General features: G+C 50.2%; 1 protein-coding gene and 1 long non-coding RNA gene across 2 annotated transcripts in view; both read right to left on the reverse strand.

Moving 5' to 3' along the window:
- CASZ1 (castor zinc finger 1) overlaps window positions 1-382 on the reverse strand; it is a 152,078-nt gene extending 151,696 nt beyond the window's left edge. Inside the window, exon 1 of the mRNA XM_070474274.1 lies at window positions 301-382. The gene's annotated coding sequence lies outside the window, so the exon portion shown is untranslated. The remainder of the gene's footprint in view (window positions 1-300) is intronic.
- An 11,971-nt stretch (window positions 383-12,353) lies between these two features.
- LOC110142668 (uncharacterized) lies at window positions 12,354-18,625 on the reverse strand. Its single transcript, XR_002315389.2, has 3 exons — window positions 18,471-18,625; window positions 14,654-14,831; window positions 12,354-12,739 (listed from the first exon to the last, which is right to left on the reverse strand). It is a non-coding gene; the product is annotated as an uncharacterized lncRNA (long non-coding RNA).
- Between the last annotated feature and the right edge of the window lie 5,403 nt (window positions 18,626-24,028).

Genomic DNA, 24,028 nt, shown 5'->3' on the forward strand with positions numbered 1-24,028 from the left:
ATCGCGCGCTGGGCATTCCCTGGCCGCGGAGGGCGACGCGCCGCCCTGCGCCCGGGTGCCAGCCCTCCGTGCCCCCTGCCTCCCGCACGGCCGGAGTTGGGTGGCAGCCGCCGCGCGCAGGCTGGCTGGCTGGCTGGCTCTCTCGATCGCTCGCTCGCTCGCCCGCTCCCGGCTGCAAGCGGCAGCCCCGGGGGTGGGGGACTGCACCCGGACTGGGGGCGAGGCGGGGAAGCACCCCGGGAGGGCCGCGGAGCTGAGGGGGTCGGGGGGGCGCGGCGGAGGGAGCGTCGAGTCTCTTACCTGCACTTGGGGCGGCTTTGGGTGACTTTCCAAGTCCGGGGGAAAAATGTGTGTGTGTTTGGGATGGAGCGCTGCGGGCGCGCATGCGCTGCCCAAAGTTGCCGGATCCCGGATTTTTCGCTCCCAGTCTCCGCTCTCGCCCGCTGTGATTATGGAATTCTCCGCGGCCGAGCGGGCGAGTGGGTGGCATGCAAAACCCGGGCCGGATCGCGGGGCCGGGCTCCGCTCCACCCTCACACCCCCAGACCTTCCCCTCCCGGTTTCTACCCACCCGCCGCCCCGGTTGAGCTTTGCTGGCGCGCGCGGCTACACCCGGCCTGCGGAGCAGCATCTGAGCGCAAGTCTCCCTTTTGCGGCTGGAGAAGCCTTCTCCATCCCAGACAGAGTGGAGTAGAGGCCGGGGGACAAGAGAGGAGGGACAGGAGTGGGTTACTTTCCACCTGTTCTGAACCTTGAGAACCACTCTGCTTCCCACTTTTCCACTGAAGAACTATCTCTGTTCTGCAAGTTAGGATGTTGGAATTGCTGAACCCAGAAGAATGTGATGTTCTCACTGTCTGATACCTGTTTTGCACTTATTCTTTGCCAGGGAGTTTTTCATTCAGTCCATTGTGCAAAAAATAAATCCCTAAGTGAACAAGATAGGTTGTGAAAAATGAACCTGGGGCCCGGGGCGAGGGGCGGGAGAGAGTTGCAGATAATGTACGTTAAAACAAATGGATAATATTATTTCAGAGAGTGAAAGGATCTTGAGGAAAATAAAACAAGGCAGTAAGATAAAGAGTATCTTGGGAGAGCTAATTTCCCTCGCCCAGGCGATAAAGAAGGCCTCTTTGAGGGGAGACCTTCATACTCCATTGGAGATCAACCCCCCCTTTTGTCCTTTTGCCCAACTTGCCCACCTCCCAGGTGGTTTGAGGTGGCCACACCAGGCTGAGTCTCGAAGTCAGAAGCAGTAGCTCTGCTCCTGCCTTTCACAGCCAGACCATGCCAGGACTGAGCTAGTCACTGTACCTGTTTTCCCTTTTGAACAAGGACAGGGTGGAAATGGGCTTGAAAAAAAGGAGGAAATACATCCAGGGTGAGATAAGGAGAAACTGACTACAATAGTAAACAAATAGCTACATGATTTATTGAATAAATGAATAAAAATTCAGAGTATGACCAGCAACTTGGAGAAGTGTTCAAGAGAAACATTGAACTAGGAGGAAGAGCTACCATCTGTTCAACACCTTTGGGGCTTGGTAGACTTCGGGGCATCATCTACAAGATCTCAGCAAAGCCTCTCAGGACTAGGGAGCAGTGATGACCTGAGAAGTGGGGACGTAGGTATTCTAACTTTTGATTTGGGCTCATTCCACTCCTAGGACAGTGCAAATATGTGATAGGCAGCTCAGGTTTTGGGATCAGACCTCAGTCCCTCACCAGCCAGGTGACCTTGAGTAAGATATTTGACCCCTCTGTGCCTCAGTTTCCTCAACAGTAAAATGGGGATAATAATAGTACTATTGCCAGGGTGGATTGAGAAGCTAAAATGAGTTAATGAAGGAAAAGTGACTCGGCCAAGGCAGTGATTGATCAATGCCAGTAATTGTCGTTGCTCCCTGGACATCCAGTGTTCCCTCTCCTTCTCATTTCTTCCTGTCCTTTCTCCCTCCCTTCTCCTCGTCTGTCCTTTCTTCTCCCACAACAGCCCTGCGCTCAGTCATTTATTCAGCAGGCATTTGCTGAGCCCCAGTGAAGAGTGCATCCTTCCCAAGGCCAGGGAGATAAAAATGAACTAAGAGGCTTTGCCTCTGAGGAACTGATTGAGGAGTTTGTTCGTCTCTCCCCTCCCTCTTTTCCCACTATAAGGCTCAACTGCCCCCCTCCACACACTCCCCAAAAGCTACAGTCACCCACCAAATTTTTATTAAAACATTTATTCTTCCCTCCATTTTTCCTTGGATGCTTCACAATTGTCCCATCCCCCAAGATGTCTTTCTATCTCCTCTGAGGGAACCTCATCTGGGGTGGTGGAAGCTGGAAACAGTGGCAAGCCTGGGAGGAGGGAGGGGGACATTGGGGTGAGGTGAAAAGGGAGGGCTCCCTCTTCCTTTTCCACCACCCCCAACTCAAAAAAAAAAAAAAAGTAAAACAAACTGAAGGACCAGAAGAAAGCACTCCACCCAAAATCAGCCCTCCTCTTGAAAACCTCTAGTACCTTCTTCCCCTCCCCGACCCCTCCCCATTCCTTTCACAGGGGCTGAAATCAGATGCTGTTTTCCTCATTTTCTTCATCTTAGCATTTCCTGAGCTTTCCCTAAAAGAAAATACAAACTCTTTCCCATGGTCAGCAAGATCTGGTCACTGCCTCCCCTTGGTCACATTGTCCCAACACCCTAGCCTCTTGCTGCCCTAGAAATCACCAAGCTTGTCGCTACCTCAGGGCCTTTGCACTTGTCCCCTCTGCCCAGAATGCCCTTCTTTCGGCTGCTTCTTTGCATCATTCTGCTCACATGTCACCTCCTCAGGGAGTCTTTCTCCCTAAACAGCTCCCAGCCTTTCTCTCTCATTTTGCTCTGTTTGAGTGTCTTCAGAGATTTTGCTTATTCATTTGTTTCTGTATTTCCTGTCCAGCTGCCCCTGCTACAATGGGAGCTCCTTGGAGGCAGGGACCTTGTTTTGTGTCCCCTCATGTCCTCAACACATCAGCCTGGCACCTAGTGGGTCCTTGCTCTCTGGGATGAATGGAGATAAGCCTCTATGGTCTCCTGCCCTTGAGGGACCTGTCTGCAGGAGAACGACTAGAAAGCACCCAGGACAAAGTTTGGAGGAGGGATGAGGAACTGGTACAACCTGAGGGTCACCAGGAGTTGCCAAGTTGGATCTGTGGCTTTGTCACATTTCCCACTCTCTGACTTTTGGCCAAGGGTCGATAGTGGGGAAGCAGATGGCTCTGGTGACCTGACCTCAACAGAAGAGGCTGCACAGGCAGGAGGGGAAGTGGGGTCAACTAAGGACCCTATGGAAGCCATCTTTCTAGCCCCCTGCTTCTGGGTGGGCTGCCCATGCTCAAGAGCCTCTCCCATTTCTAAATCTCCTGGGAAGACCTTCCGCACTAGACTGTGAGCTTCCCTGTGGTAGGGTCTATGCTTTTGTCACAGAAGCTGAGGAGCCAAGTATGGTGCCATCCAAGAGGCTCTCAGTGATTGATTGTTGAACAAATAAATTTAAGTCTGTCCCTGTTTGTGTAATTGGCACAGCCTTGAAAGTAATCACAGCTCAGCTTCCTGGTCACAGTTTTTGGTTTCTGGTCCTCTGTGGTGATGGAAAGCAAGACCTAATTGTACGTCAATAGCTGTTATTTGCCGAGTGGTTATTATGTGCCAGCAGCACACTAAACACTTGTATGTGTTGTCCTCACAACAACTGTACGAGGTGGTTACTGTTATGAATATGCCCATTATATGGATGAGGAAACCAAGGCACAGAGAATGACTTTCCCAAGGCTGAGACTGTGCTGCCTGACTCCAGAGCTGATGCTTTTTACCTCCAAGACCAGATGCAGGGATGGGGAGGTGACCAAAGGCTCACTCCGTGACTTACCCCAGTGCCACAAGCGGTTACATCTTTACTCTTCATAGAAAGGTGAAACTGGAATATGAGTGCATTGAGAGAAGAGGAGGAAGAGAAGCAGAATAAATCTGTTCTTTAACCATAAAATCTTATTTCAATCCAGTAAAAGACAAAAAGAATCAAAGAAATCAGAGGACCAGACACCAGATTTTATACACGTGAAGCACTCAGTAAGTATTGGCAAAGAATCACTATTTTTAAATGTAAAAATTACAGACTATGTACCTGTTTCTGTTTTTCCTAAGCTGCCTTAAGTTAGAGGTTCCCCTTGGGTGAGGTCTGTGTCTTTTGGGTTCACTGGGTCTCGTATGGTTCTGGCATCACAGTGGGTGCTCAATAGACACTTAGTGACTGAATAATTAAACAAATGCCCGAGATAAGTGATTATGGTGATTACTGGGCAAGTTGTAATTAAAAATAAAAAAAGCTGAGTGCATTTTTTTTTTTTTTATTTACAAATGCCTCTCTTGGGAGTCCAGGAGCAGGAGGAGGGGAGAGAGGGGCTTCTTCCCAAATGCTAAGCTTGGTTCCCCAATCTCATCCAAGTTGGCCAACTTGCCAAGCCCTTCCACCCCCAAATTCCCTCATTCCTTTTTGTAAAGTACGTGTTATTTGTTTCTGACTATATATATGTATATATACAATGTATTTATTGTAGAAAATTCACAAAGTACAGATAAACAGGAAGAAAAAGTTAATTGTCTGTAATCCCACCACCCATGAATAATTCACTGCTGATGTTTCAATGTATTTCCTGCCAGTCTAGGGTTTTTGTTTGTTTTTTGTTTTTGCTTTGTTTTGTTTTATACAATCAGCACACTGAACATTCCAGGTTTTTTTTAAGCCTGCTATGTGTATGTAGGGTTTCCCAGGTGGCTCAGTGGTAAGAACTTGCCTGCCAACGCAGGAGATGCAAGAAACTCTGGTTCGATTCCTGGGTCAGGAAGATCCCCTGGAGAAGGAAATGGCAGTATTCTTGCTAGGGTAACCTCATGGACAGAGGATCCTGGAGAACTCCAGTCCATGGGGTCGCAAAGAGTCAGACATGACTGAGCACATACCAACACATGTGTATGTGGCATGAACATTTTCTCCCGTCATTAAATGCTCTTCCACAACATGATGTTATGTAGACCCACAGCAGAGCTTAATCATAATTTACTTAACCAGTCCCCCACTATTGAAAACTTTGGACATCAAATTCGTTCCCAATTCTTTTCATTATTATAAATAACGCTAATGAATATCCTTGTCCATAAATAATGGTGCACATTCCTTCAAGTGAAATTGTCAAGTCAAAGAGTGTGCACGCATTTCAGAGCTTTGATTCCCAGTTGCCAGTGCCCCCTCCTTGTTAGGCTGTATGGACTTGCCCTCCAACCAGCAGCCTGTGAGCAAGTCCCATCTCTCCAAACGCTCTCCAGCCTTTGGTATTCTCACTTTTTTTTTTAACCCCTGTTAATTTAATGGGTGAAAGAGTCTGTGATTCTAGTAATGAATCCTTATTAGAACTGTGCTGGCCACAAGCAGGGGCTGTTTCAAGGTTTGAACGGCCTTGTTCAGACCTACAACTTAGGGCAGAGATGAGAAAAACAGATGCTTAGGAGTGGGGAGTTGGGGAGGAGAGCAGAGATCTCTTACAGGTTCTGGGGGAGCTTCTAGACTGTCTACCTGAGCCCAGGCTTCTTGGGCATATGCTCAACTCTTGGGGGCAGAGGGGTGGGGTCTGTCAGTCTCAACAGAAATGAGCTCCTGCTTCCTCCTACCTCTCCGCCCACACCTTGCAGACACCTCTCTCGACAGAGAAGCCTTAGGGATTTCTATGCCATAAATACTACCTGTTTTTCAAGCTCAGCATCCACACTTTGTACCTGCTTTCATTTCCCTGCCTGAGCTCTCACTCAGCCCCAGTCAAGGGACAGACTGTTTTGCTCTCTGATTCAATCTTTTCCTTTTTCTAGTTGGTTCTAACTGATTTACTTTTTCGGTATTTATGTTTACCCCTACCTGGTAACAAGAAGAATAGAAGGTGTCTAATTTTTTCCTTTTAAGAAATGTACCCTAATCCCAGTCTGATCTCTCTGATCCCTTTCAGCTTTAATATCCTCTGGTGCTTTTTTTTTAATAGCTTTAAATTTCTGGGGGTAAAAAGATTAACTCACATTCAATATTAACAGTTCAGAAAACACAGAAAAATACAAATATAAACAGAATAGAGAAAATTTCAAAACATCAAATCTGAGAGCCCTGTATTTGGGTGTGAGCTGGACTTTAAAAATTAAAAGAATGAATTTAAGTGAAACCCACCAGTTATATCTTTTTGAGTCTACCCCAGCAAACTTTTCAGATATGTGTGTGGATAGGAGTGTCTTTCATGCCAAGTGATGAGGTATGTGTCTGATTTTATCTGTATGGGCATGTGGGTGTGTGTGTGCGTGTGCGCACACACACATACATTTGTGGGACACATATCCCTTTAAAGGAAGGCTTGGGTCTACGCAGGTAGAGCTCACTCTATTTGCACACTGGAAGATTGTGTCCATGCTGTCAGCAGACACCTGAATACAGAGAAGTACGGCCAGGTGAGGGGCAGGGCTGACTTGTGACATCATCTCTTAAAAAAAAAAATCCATGGATGACACCTACCCCCTCCCATGCCTGCTATGGAGGGGCAGGCCTGCTGCCAGAACCCTACTGACCAAGGGAAACCAAGTGACAGAGAAGTTGAAGGGGCACCTGTCCTCAGAGCACCAGCCACACGCCCAGGGCCTGGTGGTTCCTGCCATGTACCATGTGGGCCCATCTCTCAATCCCGGCCCCTCGCTCCTTCCTCCCACTCTCTCAGATCTGAAATCAGCACAGATCTCCGAGGGCAGGAGTCAAATGGACTAGTTATGGCTGTGCTGCTCCGTCCCAGGAGGCAACCTGCCTGAGGTTGGTGAGGCCAGACCGTGGGCAAGAGGAAGCCGCCGTGAGTCTCCGGAAGTGGCCATGCTGGCTCCCGACTGGCACCTGTACAGGTGCTGGCCGCCGCCCATGGCACCATGTCTCATGGAGGGCGGGGCCAGCCGGGGAGGCAGGAAAGAGCTGTTTTGCTGATGAGGTGCCCTCGTGTCACATGGACAGGAGTGCCAGGTAGCTGACTGTGGGTGGAGGAGGGCTCCCCGCTGTGCCAGCCTGGCCCGGATGTGAGCCCTGCCTGCCTCTCCAGCCTCACCTCTCAGCACTCTCTCTGTCACACCTTTGCACACCCTCTGCCCCAGCCACACAGAGCTGCTCAGGGCTCCAAACATACCTGCTTGGGTCTCCCCTCCAGGCCTTCGTTCAGGCTGTTCCCAGAAGGCCTCACCTCCCCTTCTTTATTTATTGTTGTTTAGCCACTCAGTCGTGTCGGATTCTTTTGAAACCCCGTGGACTCTAGCCTGCCAGGCTCCTCTGTCCGTGGGATTCTCTAGGCAAGAATACTGGAGTGGGTTGCCATTTCCTTCTCTGGGGGAATCTTCCTGACCCAGGGATCAAACTGGTGTCTCCTGCATTGACAGGCAGATTCTTTACCACTGAGCCACCTGGGAAGCCTAAGCAAGTATCACCTCCTCTGGGGAGCCTTCCCTGAAGTCCTCTGCTCCAGACCAGGTTAGATGCCTCCATGTGGGCTCTGTTGCAGCACTAATCACACTGGATTATAATGATCTTGGTAGACTGTGTGTGTTGGGGGGGGGTGTTAAATCTATGTTTAATCAACTGGTCTGTTGGAGTCTGGATTTCTAATTGGGTCACATGGGTTCAAGCTCTGGTACTCACTAGCAGTATGACCTTGTGCAAGTTCCTGACCTTCCTCAGCCTCAGTGTCTCCCTCTCTAAAATGGCAGCAGAATACGTATCTACCTTACAGGGAAAAATTAACTGAGATCATTTACACAAAGCACTTAGCCTGGATTCACGCATAATGGCCATTGCTATTATTATTCCCAGCATCTGGCAGAATGCTTAGAAAATGTCAGGTGAAGGAGCAGCATCTCTGTGTGTGATGGGCACGTGTGTGTGGATGTGTGGTATATACTAGGGTGGTGGTATGAGGGGAGAACCAGCCTGTACAGGGAGGCGGGTCCTGTATAGATGTGTGTGTCCACTCCAAAGGGTAATGGGCTGGTTATTTATGGTCATGCTTTAAGAAAAAAAAAAAAAAAAAGACAAATCAGTGTTCAGTAATGACAAAGTAATTACCTTTTTATTATTTTTTCAATAAGATTCAGAGGGAGTGTGGGGCTTGGCCATGGCTGGAACATTCAGCCAGGCTTTGGGAATACCCCGATGCTTTGAGCTATCCCATTCCAACTGCCCCACCAGGGAAAAGGCTGGAGAGGGATGAGCAGTGCTCTTAAACATGGAAGGGCTTAGAAATTGAGAGGGCTGCCCAGCCTATAAAACAGGTGCTCCAGAGGTAGTTCTTCCACATTCTGGCTGAGTTGTCCACATAGAAGGGGCTGGATTCAGAGCCCAGAACATTTAACAGAGGACGTTTCAGGGTGGGAAACTGAGGTCCAGAGAGAGGAAGTCACTTACTCACCCATGACCACACAGCAAATTAGGGGTAGAGTGGGAGCAGAGCCCAGGTCCTTTGACCCCAGGAAAATGCTCTTTACTACCACATGTCTCACTTGAAAATGGGGTTCTGCCTGGCCCTAGAGCTATGCTTCAAATTTCTACCTGAAAGGGCTCTGACTTGCTAGGTGATTTTTTCCCCCAGGGTCTTTCAGAGGATGCTTAGAGACATAATTTCAAGGCATTAGGACCCTGGATATTAACTAGACTATATTATGATACCCAGGTTCAATCCCTGGGTCAGGAAGATCCCCTGGAGAAGGGCATGGCAACCTACTCCAGTATTCTTGCTTGGACAATTCCATGGACAGAGGAGCCTGACAGGTTACAGTCCATGGGGTCAAAAAAGGATTGGACACGACTTAGTGACTAGCACAGTATGATGAGCATTATCTATCTACTGAGAGCTAATAGCCAGTGAAGGGACCAAATCAGTTCTGGCCTCTTATTTGTTCATCTGTCAATCCACTCATCCGTCCAATCATTTCATCCCTCCAAACTTCTGTCAATCTATCCAACCTTCCATCCACCCATTCAACTTTCCATCCATCCATCCATCCACTCATCCATCCATCCATCCATCCATCCAACTTTCCATCTATCTACTCATCCATCTATTCATCCATCTATCCATCCATCAACTCATCCATCCATCTGTTGATCCATCCATCCATTCACTCATCCACCCTTCCATCCATCCATCTCTTTATCCATCCATATATCCACTCATCCATCCACCTATCCAACCATCCACTCATCCATATATACATCCAACAAACCTCTGAATGAGTGCCCCCATGTACCAGGTGCCTTGCTAGAACCTGAGGGTCTAGAGATGCTGAGATGAATAAAACAAAATATTGGGAACAGCCCATGAAGAAAATTTTCATGGCAAAGGAGACTTCTCAAAGACACCCAGAGATAAGTGCAGGTAGATGAGATGACCTAACAGGGAGTCAAGCCCCTAGAGTTCAAAGTCCAGCCCTGTCACTAGCTTGCTGCAAGGTCTTGAATATGTCCCTTCTCTCTTTGTTTAACAATCGAGAGAGTCAGACTAGCTCAGAGGGCCGGTGGACACTGTGTAGGTAAGATTTCCTGAATGGGTAGCCTTTTGAGTGGGAGTTTGTAAAGCTCCAAGGGGCCAGGGGATGGGAGCTCCCTTGGTTTACAGTGACAGGATGAGGACAGAAGATGCTGGAAGAATAAGAATGAGGAGATGAAGGATGGGGAGTCCGCCTCAGCTCCACTCCACTGTGTGGATCTTCAAAGCATTGATCTGCTTTTCTTAACCTGCTGTGGGTCACCGAGACCTGGATCTCTGATTCCAGGTAACTGACAAGGCCCCTGTCCCTTTGTCCTCCCTTCCCCACCTCTGAGCTCCTGTCTCCCGCAGCTGTGATAACCCACACGTAGCACTCTGCCCTCTGGAATTTATTTTAAGGTCTTAGCTTGTTTATTTATTTTATTTAGAGATTTCTCGGTGCTTTGTGGGGAGGAAAATTCGAATGGGGTGATTATGAAATACTATTTCACCTCGCTGTTCATTCACAACAAACAAAGAGAAATGATTGGTGATTAAAAATGCATTCTCTCTGCTTGTTTTCTTTTGTTTTACCATTATGGAAATATTATAAATACTGAATACTAATCTGGACCTGCAGGGACCTCACAGACCTTCCAGAAACCAAGGCGCCTGCTCTTCCCTGGGGCAACCTCATGCTTTCTCATCAGGCCCAAAACTATGGCTCAAACCATCCTGAGAGGGTCCTAGGCCAGAAGACCCATCACTGAGTCCTCACTGGACAGAGATAGAAGTTCCCTACTTCTTTGTCCTGTTCCTTACTTCAGCAGATCAAGTCAAGGAGAGCAGAGCTGTGAGTTGGAGGGCAAGTGTGCTCAGTTGCTCAAGAGTGTCCAACTCTTTGCAGCCCCATGGACTGTAGCCTGCCAGGCTCCTCTGTCCATGGGATTCTCCAGGCAAGAATACTGGAACGGGTTGCCATGCCCTCCTCCAGGGAATATTCCCCACCCAGGGATCAAACCCGTGTCTCCTGCATTGGCAGGCAAATTCTTTTCCACTGAGCCACCTGGGAAGCCTGTGAATATGGAGCACACTTGATTAATCCAAAAGTCACGATCACAGAGCTTAACTCCCAGGATGGGGCTGCCTGTGCCTCTCTGCTCTGCTGTTTCTTGGCTGTGTGACCTTGAGCACATAGCTTTGCTTCTCTGAGCTTCTGGTTTTTTACTCTGTAAGATGGGGATGAAAATGGTACCTACCTCATAGGGTCTCTTTGAGGATTAAATGGGATCATAACAGCTCAGATGGTAAAGAGTCTACCTGCAAAGCAGGAAACCCAAGTTAGATCCCTGAGTCAGTAACATCCCCTGGAGGAGGAAACGGCAACCCACTCCAGTATTTTTTCCTGAGAAATTCCATGGGCAGAGGAGCCTGGTGGGCTACAGTCCACGGAGTTGCAAGAGTTGGACAGGACATAGCCACTAAACCATCAGCCACTACCACCATAACATCTTATCACAGGGCCTGGCAAACAGAAGTGCTCCATAAATGTTGGCTCCTATACCGATGAATATACCAAACTCCGGGAGATGGTGAAGGAGAGGGAAGCCTGGCGTGCTGCAGTCCATAGGGTCACAAAGAGTCAGACATGTCTTAGCGACTGAACAACAATACTGATTAATACTCTCTCTTCTTCCACGTTTCAGTTTCTCCCTCTGGAAGGTGAGAGAGGTACACTAGCCGCCCTCTAAGCTCCCTCCAGCTTTGATGGGGGACACTTCTGTGTGCAGGACGGGGTACCCTGGGGACAATCCTCACCCACCTTGACTCTCTCAAAGACCTTGGCCCCTTCCTGGAATGCTGGCGGTAGCTGCCTGGGGCCTTCTGTCAGAGTCTGCTTTCCATGGGCTCTTTTTGAGCCATAAACCAGGCACTTCCCCATTTATTTCAATCACAAACAAATAAATAGGAGTCAGAGGGCCCGCTCCAATTCCAAAGTCTTACTCCAAGTCCAGATAAACAGTGAGGTTTGTGGCGTCTGCGTTCCTTTTATCTTTCACTTTATTTAACCAAATTAACTGCTCTCCATGTCCCCTGCGTGTGAGTGTCTCTCTCTGTCATATAAAATACAATCACGCTTGCTTGCTACATGTTTCAGATACTTTATCATTAACATCAATTCCAGCCAAATTAGGAGTTTCTCCCAACATAATTGCCCTTCCCATTATCCAGCACTTTATTTTTTCAAAGCACTTTCCGACCATTAATTAGTTAACCCTTAGGACGCCCCAGAGCCGGCGCTCAATGTCACCCTCCCTGTCTCCCAGCTGGGAAGGGGGATGTGGGGAGGGGTCAGGTGGTTTGTTAGAAGTCACACTGGATATAGGGGCTGAAGGCTACAGTAGGACCTTGGTAACTTCCTTCCAGCCTCAGACCCTTTGTCTGGGCCGGATCCAAGCCTGGGGTGATGGGGCAGGGGGCAGGGGTGGTCCCCAACACTTTTAAATCCACTCATTCCCGATCTCCTTAGCTCACCAAAGGAAAGAGGAAACAAAATAAAAGATCAGCTGGGTGGTGGCACCTTCTTTGCTGTGGGAAAACAGGGTGGAGGGAAGGGGAAAAAACCCCCAAGGGACAAGAGACAAGCAAATGCTATGGCTATGACCCAAACCATTGACTTGCTCCCACCACCAACAAGCAGCATTGAATGTCTGAAAGTGAAAGCTATGTCCAACTCTTTGAAACCCCATGGACTATAGCCTGCCAGGTTCCTCTGACCATGGAATTCTCCAGGCCAGAATACTGGAGTGGGTAGCCATTCCCTTCTCCAGGGCATTTTCCCAACCCAGGAATCGAACCCAGGTCTCCCTCATTGCAGGTGGATTCTTAACCAACTGAGCTACCAGTACTAGCATGTGCCAAAGTAGCAGCCTTACCACCATAATGTCTGTAAGTAAATGAAGTGCTTTTGGTATATAGTTATAACTACTGACAACCAAAGTAAGGGAAGACGTGGGAGTTGATCATTTGGGCTGTCTCTCATTCCAGCTACCGAATGGGGCTCAGTTCCCTCCGTGATCCTGCCAATACTCCATCCTTTTCTGGTGAGGTGCAGTCATAGTCTTGGTTGGTCCCAAGCTAGATGAGCAACTGGAAACTTTGGAGCAGACATCCTAGATGGATTAAGGTGGGAGCCATCTGGGGGAAAACAGAGTGATTTATTTCTTGGACAGGGTTCTGGCTCGTCAAGATGAACTCTGCTTGCAGCTGCTAAGGATATACTGTCGAACCACCAATATTTTACATTTACAGCCTCTCCATAGTCCTAAGTTCCTTAATGATTTTTTTTTTCCTTAAAATACATGAGCTGGCTCCCACAGGGACATTGCCAGGAACCTTCAGAGGGGTTTTCCAAGCTATCGTTAACTCAGAGCACAGTGCATTCCACAAGCTCTTCTATTTCAGCCCCTCTTCTTCCCCCCAGTTGCCTTGAGGTTGGGGCCACATGTGCTAAAGCAGCTTTGCTTGTTGGAGACCAGCTACCAGTCTGGGAATTTCCCCTGTCCATTCCCTACGCATCCCAGCCCACCATGCTCTATGAAGTCAGAGTGCAGGGAGCTTTGGCCACCGGAAGAATAGGCTCATCCAGGGAGCAAAGCTCACACTGACCATTCACTGTCTGCAGTCATACATCCTGGAGTCTGAATCACAACTCTGCCACTTGCTAGCAAGTTTGACCTTGGGCAAGGTGACCTCTCTAAGCCTCAGCATTTCAATTATCGCGTGTTATTGCGAGAATCAACTGAGATAACATAGGTGAAGGTCTTAGCACAGTTCCCAGCTCATAGTGGGTGCTCGTTGGACGTGAGCTCTCATTTTGGTCACGGAGCAGATTGTAGGCTTTAGTGTGACTTTCATTCTTTCAACCTCCTGCCCCTTATTGTCTCTATCTAGTTTCTTTCAGGCTCTGCGTCTGAATATATAAGTAAGGCGATGTGATTAGACCATACCCTAGTTCTCAAGCTCTTCCTTTTGTGGAAGAGAATAGGCGTGGAAAGAGACTGAGACCTGGTTGGTCCCAAGCCTCCCATCTGCCGTCCCCGAAGTGCTACCTTCTGCACGGCCCTCGTGCTTTAAGTCTGGCTCCGTTGCCGGTTGTCGTAAGCAGCACCAGGGCAGGACGATGTCTAGTCCGTCCAGGGCTGCATCGTGGATCCTATCCAGGTACCTGGCCTATGGCTGCCACACCACAGAGACCAGTGAATACCTGAATTGGCCATTCTTCCTTCCAGACTAGGATTTTATTTTCCATCTCTTTTAAACTTCTGGAGCTCTACGCAATAGTAGGTAATAGCTCCAGACAAAAGCCTTGGAGCACTCTTTCCTTGCTGCCCCTGCTTGTCCAGCTTTCCTAAAAAGGAAGATCCTACTCAGTCTCCCCTAAGCAACTATTTTCCTGTAATCATGCATGCGTTTGTTCACATACTCACTCAGCAAGCGTTTGCTGATTGTCAAGTGTAGCTAACCTGGGTTGGAATCTTGACTAGCTGGGAGAACTTAGACAAATGACTTAACCCAGTTGATCCTCAGATTCCTCATCTGTAAGAGGGGCTAAGAATGCTCAGCCTGTTGTGAGGAGTTGATAAGACTTAAGGAATGCCTTGCACTTAGCATGGTTCCTGGCACTTAGTAGGCCCTGCATAAATGGTGTCTATTTTTATTGCAGGTAGAACTCAGTGTTAGAACCCTAAAAGGTGCAGCTGAATTTGAGTCTCTGTAAAACTTTCTGTAATGAAAAAAAAATCTTCTGTAGAATCATTAGTCCATTTTGGTGCCTAAACAATGCAATCCCTGATGTTTTATGACATGTTGTCAATTCACAGAGTGCTCAGCTGGAGATGCTGTCTCTTGCAGGATTGATACCCTCATTTCACGTGAGAAAATTAAAACTCAGAGAGGTTGTGTGGCTTTCTTCAGGTCACAGAGCAGAGGCATGTGGCTAATCCAAGAGCATCAGACTCAATTTCCAGCACTTTCCTCTACCATTCCCCTCCCCTGTCTCACCCTCCTCCACTCCTTCCTCCCCACCTCTTGATGATAACTTTTACTTACAACAGATGTGGCCTTCTCCAGCACCCTTGACTGGTCACCTGGCACTCTACGAGGCTGAGACGCCCCATGCAGTTTCACTGTTAGAGGGGGGCTTACACTAGAGACCCCACAGGTGCTACTTCTGTGACAGCAACAGTGGAAATCACCCATTTCTGTGACCCAGCTTTTCCAGGTGATGCTGACAGAGTGTAAACAGGTCAAATGTGTTAGAAAAAGAAGGATCAGATTTGGTCTTGAAGAACCTACCTGCCAAAGCAGGAGATGTAAGAGAAATGGGTTCGATCTCTGGGTTGGGATGATCCCCTGGAGGAGGGCACGGCAACCCACTCCAGCATTCTCACCTGGAGAATCCCATGGACAGAGGAGCCTGGCAGGCTATAGTCCATAGGGTCACAAAGAGTCAGACATGACTGAAGCAACTTAGCAGGTACCCAGCCTGTGGCTCTCCTTTCAAGGACCCATTCAGACCCTCACCCAGTGTCCCTGAGTCTGGGCACTGAATAGGCAGCCCCTCATTCAGGTACAACCCGGGCAGCCCAGGGATGGAACCTTCTCTCCAGCTGGGTCCTCTGAGGGATACTGGGCCATGAGCCAGGGTGAGAGGGCCATCCTATCTGCCCTGCAGCCCCTAGTTCAGTTCAGCTGGAACTGCTGCTCCTCCTCCCTCACTAATAGCCAGAGGTCAATGGGGCTCAGCCTTTGACTTTCAGCATCTCATTGAACCTCATAGACAGAGGCTGTCATCATTCCCATGTCATGGATGGTCAGACTAAGACTTAGAGAGGTGGCAATTCTTAGCTCTGTGCTCCCAGCACCTGGGCTTGTGCCCAGCAGGTACATGGTAGATGCTTGATAAATGCTTGTGAGATAAATAGAAACATGACCAAGAGAGTGAATAAATGAAAGAAAGCAGCTCCTATTAATCAGTGGGAGGAGGAGGGGGAGGTACCACGTGCCAGCCACATTCTCGAAAATTTCAGTTAGCTGTTTACTCTCTGCGGCAATCCAATGGGTAGATACCATCTTCATCACCTTTATACATGCAAACCAAGACTCAAGGAGATTAAGTCAATCCCTCATGGGCACACACATAGCAGGTGGGGGCAGCTAGGAAATGAACGCAGGTAGTGGGGCTGCAGGACCTGTGTGTGTTACCCCTCTATGCCATGGAGGATAAGCAAATGGTGATGGGTGGGGAAGGAGGGGATGAGGGGCGTCCAGGAGCTCTGCCCCCATGGGCATCCTTCTGCCTCTGCACCACCAGTGTTTCCAGCAAACATCCAAGTGGGGGGAAGCATTTTCTCTAAGTCCTGACCGCCCTCCCCGGCACATTCCCACCGTTACCTACACAGGGAATTAAGACTCAAATCCTCGTTTGACACGATGCAGGAGGATGCTAAGTACTTAAGCGCTAATTAATTAGTGAGCTGTACCCGCCGCCACCAGCCACTGGAGGAAACCTCAAACAGACCCCCAGAGCGTCAGTGCCCTCCCCGCCACAGAGGCTGGAGTCCGAAGCACCACCAGCCAAGCAAAGGGGGCAAGCAGAGAGGAGGGGGCTGCCCGGGAAGCCCCAGGCCCAGCCTCCGGTGAGAACAGAGTCCAGACCAGCTCTGACCCCTGCCTTCTAGGCCTCAGAAAGCAGTGGGGGCTGGAGTTCTGGGACCCTGCCTTGCCCGGGGCTCTGGAAGAGACTCTCAGCCTGGGTTTGTCCAATGAGGCCACAGGCTCTGAAGACAAGGCCGGATTCCAGAGGCTGCACTGACCTCCCATAGTTTCTGGACAGTTTCTGGAGCCCTTTGTTGGGGGCAACACAGTGACTGAAACCGCCCACCCTGGCTGGGCACCATAGTAACTATTTGCATGAGTTTTTTTATGACAAGAGGTCTTAGTAATGAACACAGAACTAATAAGCCACCACCAACTGGGAGAGTTTGTGAAAGATCAAAAGGAGATTTCACGTGTCCGGCCATCTCCCCAAATCCTCCTCGCTGGGATCCATCTTGGCTGAGCAAGGCATGTACCACCAGGAAGGATCCTGAGTCAGAACGATTGGCCAAAGAAAACCCAGAAAATTATCCATCACCATAAAACCCAAGACTTTGAGCCGCGTGGCAGAGCAGTCTTCCTGGTTTCCCCTACCCTCCTTATCTCTGCCCTGGGCATTGGGATCTTCCCAATAAAGTCTCTTGCTTTGTCACACACATGTTTCTTTGGACACTTCATTTCCGAGTGTCAGACAAGAGTCCCCTTTCAGGCCCTGGAAGGGTCCCCCTTCCTGCAACACCTTAAGGCCAGACGGAAGCATCTTATTACCCCCAGTCAACTGGGATGCGTTTCTCAGAGGCTAGACCAAGGGGCAATGGGGCCTCCCAGTACTGATGGGCAGGGGTGTCCTAAAGCCAGCTTCACTGAAGGGGCACCAGCTTGGAGTTGAGCTCTTCCCACTCTCTTGACCTTGGTCTTACCATCTGTTGCTGGCCAAGGTCAATCTCCCTCACAGGGCAGAGGGTAACTGGAATCTAGGCCTTTGGAGTCAGGCTGGGTTTGACTTTTTTTTCTCCCATTTCCCAGCTACGTGCATGACCTCAATGCAAGTCACTTTCTGAGCTTCAGTTTTCTTAGTTGTATAATGGGACTCACAGATCTGTTCGTGAGGGTACGTGAGGTGATACATATCAAACATCTTATGTGGGGTGCCAGGCACACAGTAATCACTCAATAAATGGTGGGAGTCATAATAGTGGATGTTATCATTATAATCATCTAAGGAATCTTCACACTTGACTCTCAATTCTTTGACCCTATAGGGTGACCAACCATCCTGGTTCACTCAAGGGTTTGGTGCTATGTGTGTCTGTTAAGTTGTTCAGTCATGCCCGACTCTTTGCAACACCATGGACTGTAGCCCGCCAGGCTCCTCTGTCCATGGGCATTCTCCAGGCAAGAATACTGGAGTGGGTTGCCATGCCCTCCTCCAGGGGATCTTCCCACCCCAGGGATCGAACCCAGGTCTCCATCATTGCAGCCAGGTTCTTTACCATCTGAGCCACCAGGGAAGCCAGTTCATTGAGACTATCCCAATTTTAGCACTGAAAGTTTCCTGTCACAAGAAACCTTACAGTCCAGAGCAAACAGGGATAGTCAGCCAAAACCCCTGTGCCCTAAAGAGGATGGAGGGGGAGGGGAGACCCAGCAGTGCTGGACAGAAGTGTTCTCCACAATGCCTTCTCTCTAGTCAGGACTCCCTGGGAACCCAGACCCTGAAGCTCCCTCCTCCAAGGTGGCTAGACTCAGGAAGGGCCACAAGTGGCCCCTGGAGTCTAGGACAGAATCTGTGGGTGGCAGGGCCCTGGGGCTGTAGCTCTGATAATATTCCAGCCTGTGTCAGCTCTGGGGCCTGCCTCCTGCAATATTTGCTTAACAATCAGCCCAGAAACGGCATTGTTCAGGACAAAAATGAAAAACATTGGGCTGGGACTTGTTTTTTCTTTGGCATCCAAATTCCTCTGGGCCCTTGGGAGGGGAGACAGTATCTCGGCACCGCCACCTCGAGGCCAGGCAGAACTCAGAGTTGGGACATTGGACACCGGGCTTCTGTTCCCACTTCTACCCCATGGGACTTGGAGCGTAATTCCTCAGTTTCTCCAGGTGCCCAAGAGAGGCAACTTTGCACTGGGAGTTGAATGAGGCAGGAAAATATTTGGTTGGGCTAAAATAGCTATCACCTTAAGTGTTTTATTGAAGCCCCCCCAGCTCGCCAGAAAAGTCTCATCCCCATTTTACAGATGAGGAAGTTGAGGCTCAGAGTACTCACCTGAAACAACATCAAAACCAAAGTCAATCAGAGGAGGTGAGAGAGGAAATTTTGATTTGGCATCTCAGGGGAGCCAGATACTTCCCAGAAATGGACCTTCTCTTCAAATGTTTGTTTGCTTGTTAAACACCTTTTTCAAGGACAGAGGAAGTGAGCTGGAGAAATGAGGGCAGGGGGACTTTGCCCCTTTCTCCAGAACTCTTGAGCCCTCAGAGAGTCTGGCCACCCTTGTCCGAGTACCAGCTTTACCCCAGTCCCACCCAGGAAGAGCCCAGCCTGGCAAGGACTCTCTGCCCAGCCCCACCAGGGTAGCCCCCCAGAGGGGGGCACAGGAGGGGGAGGGCAGGAGGAGGGCCTGGCTCACCTGCCAAGGCTGGCAGCTTGGCATGCAGATGGGCGTGGGGTGGAGACTGAATGTGCCCTGGGAGAGGTGTCGGCAGCCATCAGAGGCCTGGCAGGGCCAGGGCCGGTGCTCCTCAAGCCCCTTCTGTGTTCCAGGCACTTTAAATGCACCACCTCCTGTGTTCTCACAGCAACTCCTTAAAGTCTACTTGTCCACATTCTCAGATTCTAGGAAGAGAAGGAAGGAAATTGAGGCTCAGAGAGGGGGTTCACTGGCTCACGGTCACTTAAAAGCAGACTCGAACCCTGTCCTGACTCTCAACTTGGCATAACCAGGGTTGGCCCTCCAACATTAAGAGATGGTTCTGGGGTCAGGCCTCTCAGATTCAAATCTTTACTCTCTATCTCACAGCTGCCATATAAATGACGTCATTGGCCTGTGCCTCTGTTTCTCCATCTGTAAGATGGGGCAATAACACAACCTCCTCCTGGATTATCATGAGGGCCCAGTGAAATAATGCTGGGCACCGAGGAGGTGCTTGACAGAGGGTGGCCATTGCTGTCACTGCCTGTAGTTAGAGTAATAATTGTATTACTTTGTGACCTAGGCAGCCTCTTTGAAAGCAGCAAGGCTGGCAGGGGTCCCCCCAGGACTGGGGGCTCTGTGGGTTCAGGATCCTGTATCAAACTTCAGCCTGGTCCTCCAGCTGCTCCCCAGCCCCTGCTGCTCAGAAGGACTCTTTTCAGCCTCAGCCCCCAGTACTGGACCATTCTAAATGCCCTGGTCTTGCCAGGGCCACTCAAGACTGTCTGCTTGTGACCTGAACAAGTGACTCCCAGTGGGCCCCTGCCCACCAAGGTGCTCCACCTTTGCCTGCTCCATGGTGGGGAGGGGCCTCCCTGGCCTGAGACCTCCTCGGCCCTGGATTCTCACCCCAACTTGCTCTCAAACTCAGGTAAGATTCTTCCCAGCTCTGGGCCTCAGTGCTCCCATCTTGCATCTGAAGGCAAGACTGAATGAGCCCCAAAGGACCCCAAAGGTTGAGACCTGGGACCCCCAGACTCTCTGAGCTAAGGAAGGAGGAACAGTAAATCCGGACTTCCTCAGGCTCTCCTGTAATTCTGCAACTGCCTCCTGAAAGGACACGGGGCCCCAGGCTGGCCCTGCCCACCTGCTGTCACATGGCAGTGGATTTGAGGCCATCAAAGGTCCCAGGTCCTCCCCGTCACTCCCGAGGTCCTGCTGGTGTGACCCTGCCACCCTCTCCCCCTCCTCTTTGGCTCCCCCTGCCCGGACACATGGCTTTCTGCTTTCCCGCCAAAGCACCCTGTGGTCTTGGCCCTGGCCTTTGCTCATGGCATGGCATTTTCACGGGACCAGGCTTTTCTTGACTGTCCCTGCCCCTACTGATTTGTTGTCACGTTTCCTGGCCACCTGCCCTAGTCTTGGTCACATGACCCTCCTCCAAGCTCCCAGAAACCCTTGTTTTTCCTGAGTGTAAGACCGCCTGGTCCCTGCCCTCATGTAGCTCAGCCTCCAAGGGAGGAAATGAGGGAAACCCACAAGCTCATTCATTCATTCATTCAATTCATTCTTCATCCAACCAGTATTTATTGGGCATCTCTATGGGCTGCTACCCATGGACGGTAGCCTGAGCCTGAGGTGCCTGCACCCCTGGAGACCAGAGACCTGAGGTCTTGGGGGGCACAGGCAGGGGGTTCATACTATTTAGCAAAGTGCTACAGGAATGTGTGATGTGATCTATACCCTCACAGGCTTGTGCGCACTCCCAGGGCCAGGACCATGTGTTAATAATTTTTTCTCTTCTTCCACTCCGTCAAGTTCAGCACAGAGCTTGGCACATCGTAGAGGCTCTGTCAGCGTAGGCCGAAGAGAACTGTTGGGTGCTGTGTGTTCTACATTAGGGTTTTGTGAGTTCCAGGTGGGAAAGGAAGATTACTGTGAGCTATAGCAGTCAGAGAGGACTTCCTGGAGGAGGTGTCAGGAGCAGGGCCTTGAGGACAGTAGAGGCTCAAAAGTTGGCAGAGAGGAGGGCAGATATTTTGCAGGCATGGTAGGGGCTAGGATAGAGGTGGGAGGAACAGGGCTGTGGAGTTGAAAGCAAGGTGGGGGCAGATGGGGCATCTGCATAAACACAGACAGTCCTGTCTGTGAATTTCATTTGGGAAACATCCAGACTGCCCATCTGACCACCACCATGCCTGGGACCCCCTAAGTTTTGCTCTGGCTTGGGGTGACTGGGAGCCCCAGTTCTTGTGCACAGGGCAACCAATGCCTGTTTGTCAAAGACAGGGGTGCCCTGCCCCCAGCCCCAGAACATGGGGCGTGCCCTGGGCAGGGCTTGCCCAGGCCTGGCATTCAGACTGCACCCTCCGCCCTGGGACGTCCTGTACCAAGGAGGGCCTATTAAAGGGACAAAGGTCCTCATGGGGTGCAGGCACCCCAGCTCAGCCCTGGCAGCTGGCCCAGGCTTGGGCTGCCGCAGGAACCCCAACTCTCAGCCCTGCCAGCTCAGACCTCAGGGAAGAGATGGAGAAGCAGGGTCCTGGGTCTCCCTTCCTTGGAGCAAGACCCCCAAGTTATGTGAGGACAGGACTCAGCTACGGCAGGTGCTTCCCACTTGGCAGGGCACAGGCGGGAGGCGGGAGACAAGGCACTCGATAGCATGGACCCTGGAGTCCAGCAGTCTTGAATTCAAAACATTTATAATATCATTTTATTATGTAGGTATTCCTTAAAATCATGTTGGGCTTCTCTGGTGGATCAGGGGTAATTAGCCTGCCAGTGCAGGAGACGTAAGAGATACTGAGTTGATCTTTGGGTGGAGAAGATCCCCTGGAGCAGGAAATAGCAGCCCACTCTAGTATTCTTGCCTGGGAAATCCCATGGACAGAGGAGCCTGGCGGGCTACAGTCCATGGGGTCTCAAAAGAGTTGGACATCACTTAATGACTAAACAATAACAATAAAAGCATATTGTTTTTCTTTTAATTTATTTTTTTTGGCCATACCAAGTAGCATGTGAGATCTTAGCTCCCCAACCAGGGATTGAACTCAAGTCGCTACAGTGAAAGTGCAGGACCTTAACCACTGGACCACCGGGGAAGTCCCTTAAATTTGAATCTTAACTCAGCCCCTACCCACTATGTGAGCTTGGGCAAGCAACTTGAACTCTCTGAGCTTCAGTCTGCTCATCGCTGAGTGAAACAGGGTTAAGGGCAGCATATATTATTCATGATTCTTTAAGAAAATGCCTGAAAACACTACCAAAGGACCTATTAAGGCACAAAGTCGGTGCCCAAAAGGGATAACTGTTGCGTGTTGTGCTGTGAAGAGGATGGACAGATGGATAGCGCAGGTTGGTCGTAGGCCCTTCCTGCACTTCCTGGCAAAAAGGAAGCAGCTTTGAGATTCTTGGGGAGAGGAGAGGTTGTAACCTCTCTCCAGAGCTTCCCCAGGGAGTCAGCCAGGGGTGAGAGTGATCCAGGGGCCCCAGAGATGCTCCATGGTGCGGGGGCTGCATAGAGCGCTCCTCAGGTCAGCACGAGACCCAGGCTCCCTATCGCTGCATCAGGGCGTGGGGGCAATCAGCTGTTAGAAAGTGGACCCGGGTTTTATTATTGCTGAATGTTATCATCCTTGATAAGAACCAGATTAAAAGGAGGGAGGGGGAGGCACAGGTGGGGATGAAGGGGTGGGGGAGAAGCAAAGGGCAGTGCCGGTCATGCTGAGCAAGCCCTCAGCTGCTCTTGGGGCCCTGGTTGAAGTCTGTCCAGGACCCCACAAGTCAGGCCCCTTCCTGGGGGTGGGGGTGAGGGGCCTGGCAGAGATGGGAGAGGAGCTGCAGGCACCTGCCTGGTGGAGCGAGGGGTGGGAACTCTGTGAGTTAAGGGCTCCCGCAAGAGGACACAGTCCCCCAGCTGGTCCTCTTGGTGGCCAGCTGTCACCAGGGTCTGCCTGCTGAAGTGACCAAAGTGAGGAACACATCTGAGTGTGAGTCCAGCTCTGCCACTTACAAGGCAGGTGACCCTGGGCCAGTGATTTCAGCCCTCCAGCCTTGCTTTTCCGGTCTGTGGTGCTGATTGCTCTGCCTCCTCCAAGGTTCAGAATTCCAGGAGGTGAAGGAGGCAGAGGGCCTGCCACACTGAATCACTCTTCCCTCCCTCTGCCAAGTTCTTTGAAACTATCACTATTGTGCCTGCCTTATCCCTGGTCCTTCTACCTCCTGCCATCACAGGGACTTGGCCCTGGGACCTGCTGACCCTCTGCCCAGTTCTCCCCAAAGCTTCCAGGCCCTTCACCTCCATGAGAAGCATGCAAGGCCTATAGTCCCATTTTACAGATGGGAAAGTCAAGTCTAGAGTGGAATAGTGGCCTGCCCAAGACTGGATTTGGAATCAGAGAGTCCCGGCTTTCTTAGGGCACTTCCACCTTCTTGGCCAGCATCCTTGGTCCTGTGATACCTAGCAGGGGTGGGGGCTTGGCCTAGAAGGGTTTCAGAGTGCTGGGGTGTCAGGTTAGTGTGGCTGCAGGGCCCCCAGCCCCCGAGGTATCTCTGCCCAGGGCCAGGACTCCCCACGACGGGCCCCACAGGCATTCCTTGCCATCAGGGAAGGCTATAAAAAGCAACACTTTTCAGCCCCAGAGTGTGACCTGTGCGACTTCACAGAATCCAGAGAAAAACAAGAGATAACCTTGGGAAGGCCTGACCTTCAGGCGGGGCACAAGAGAGAAGGGGGTACCTCCAGGCTGTAGCTTGGCTTGAGTTTGAGATGGGGCATGGAGCATGGTACAAAACGAAAAACAGAACTTCTAGGTGGTAACTGGAATTATTATTTAGTAGTTATTATTAATCATTAATTTATTTTTAAGTCATTTTTATTTTTCTGTTTCTAGTTTTTGTTCATCTTGTTTCTTTTATTCTTTATCATTAAAAAAAAATTTATTTTTGCTGTCTCAAGTGGCATGTGGGATCTTAGTTGCCTGACCAGGGACTGAAGCTGGGTCCCCTACAGTGGAAGCACAAAGCTGGACAACCAGGGAAGTCCCTTAATTATTAATTTAATTGTGCATGCATGTGTGCGTGCTCAGCTGTGTCCAACTCTTTGTGACCCCATGGACTGTAGTCCTCCGTGCTCCTCTGTCCGTGGGATTTCCCAGGCAAGAATACAGGAATGGGTTGCCGTTTCCTTCTC

Source organism: Odocoileus virginianus, chromosome 11, assembly GCF_023699985.2.
Source record: "Odocoileus virginianus isolate 20LAN1187 ecotype Illinois chromosome 11, Ovbor_1.2, whole genome shotgun sequence".
NCBI classification, from domain to species: Eukaryota; Metazoa; Chordata; class Mammalia; order Artiodactyla; family Cervidae; genus Odocoileus; species Odocoileus virginianus.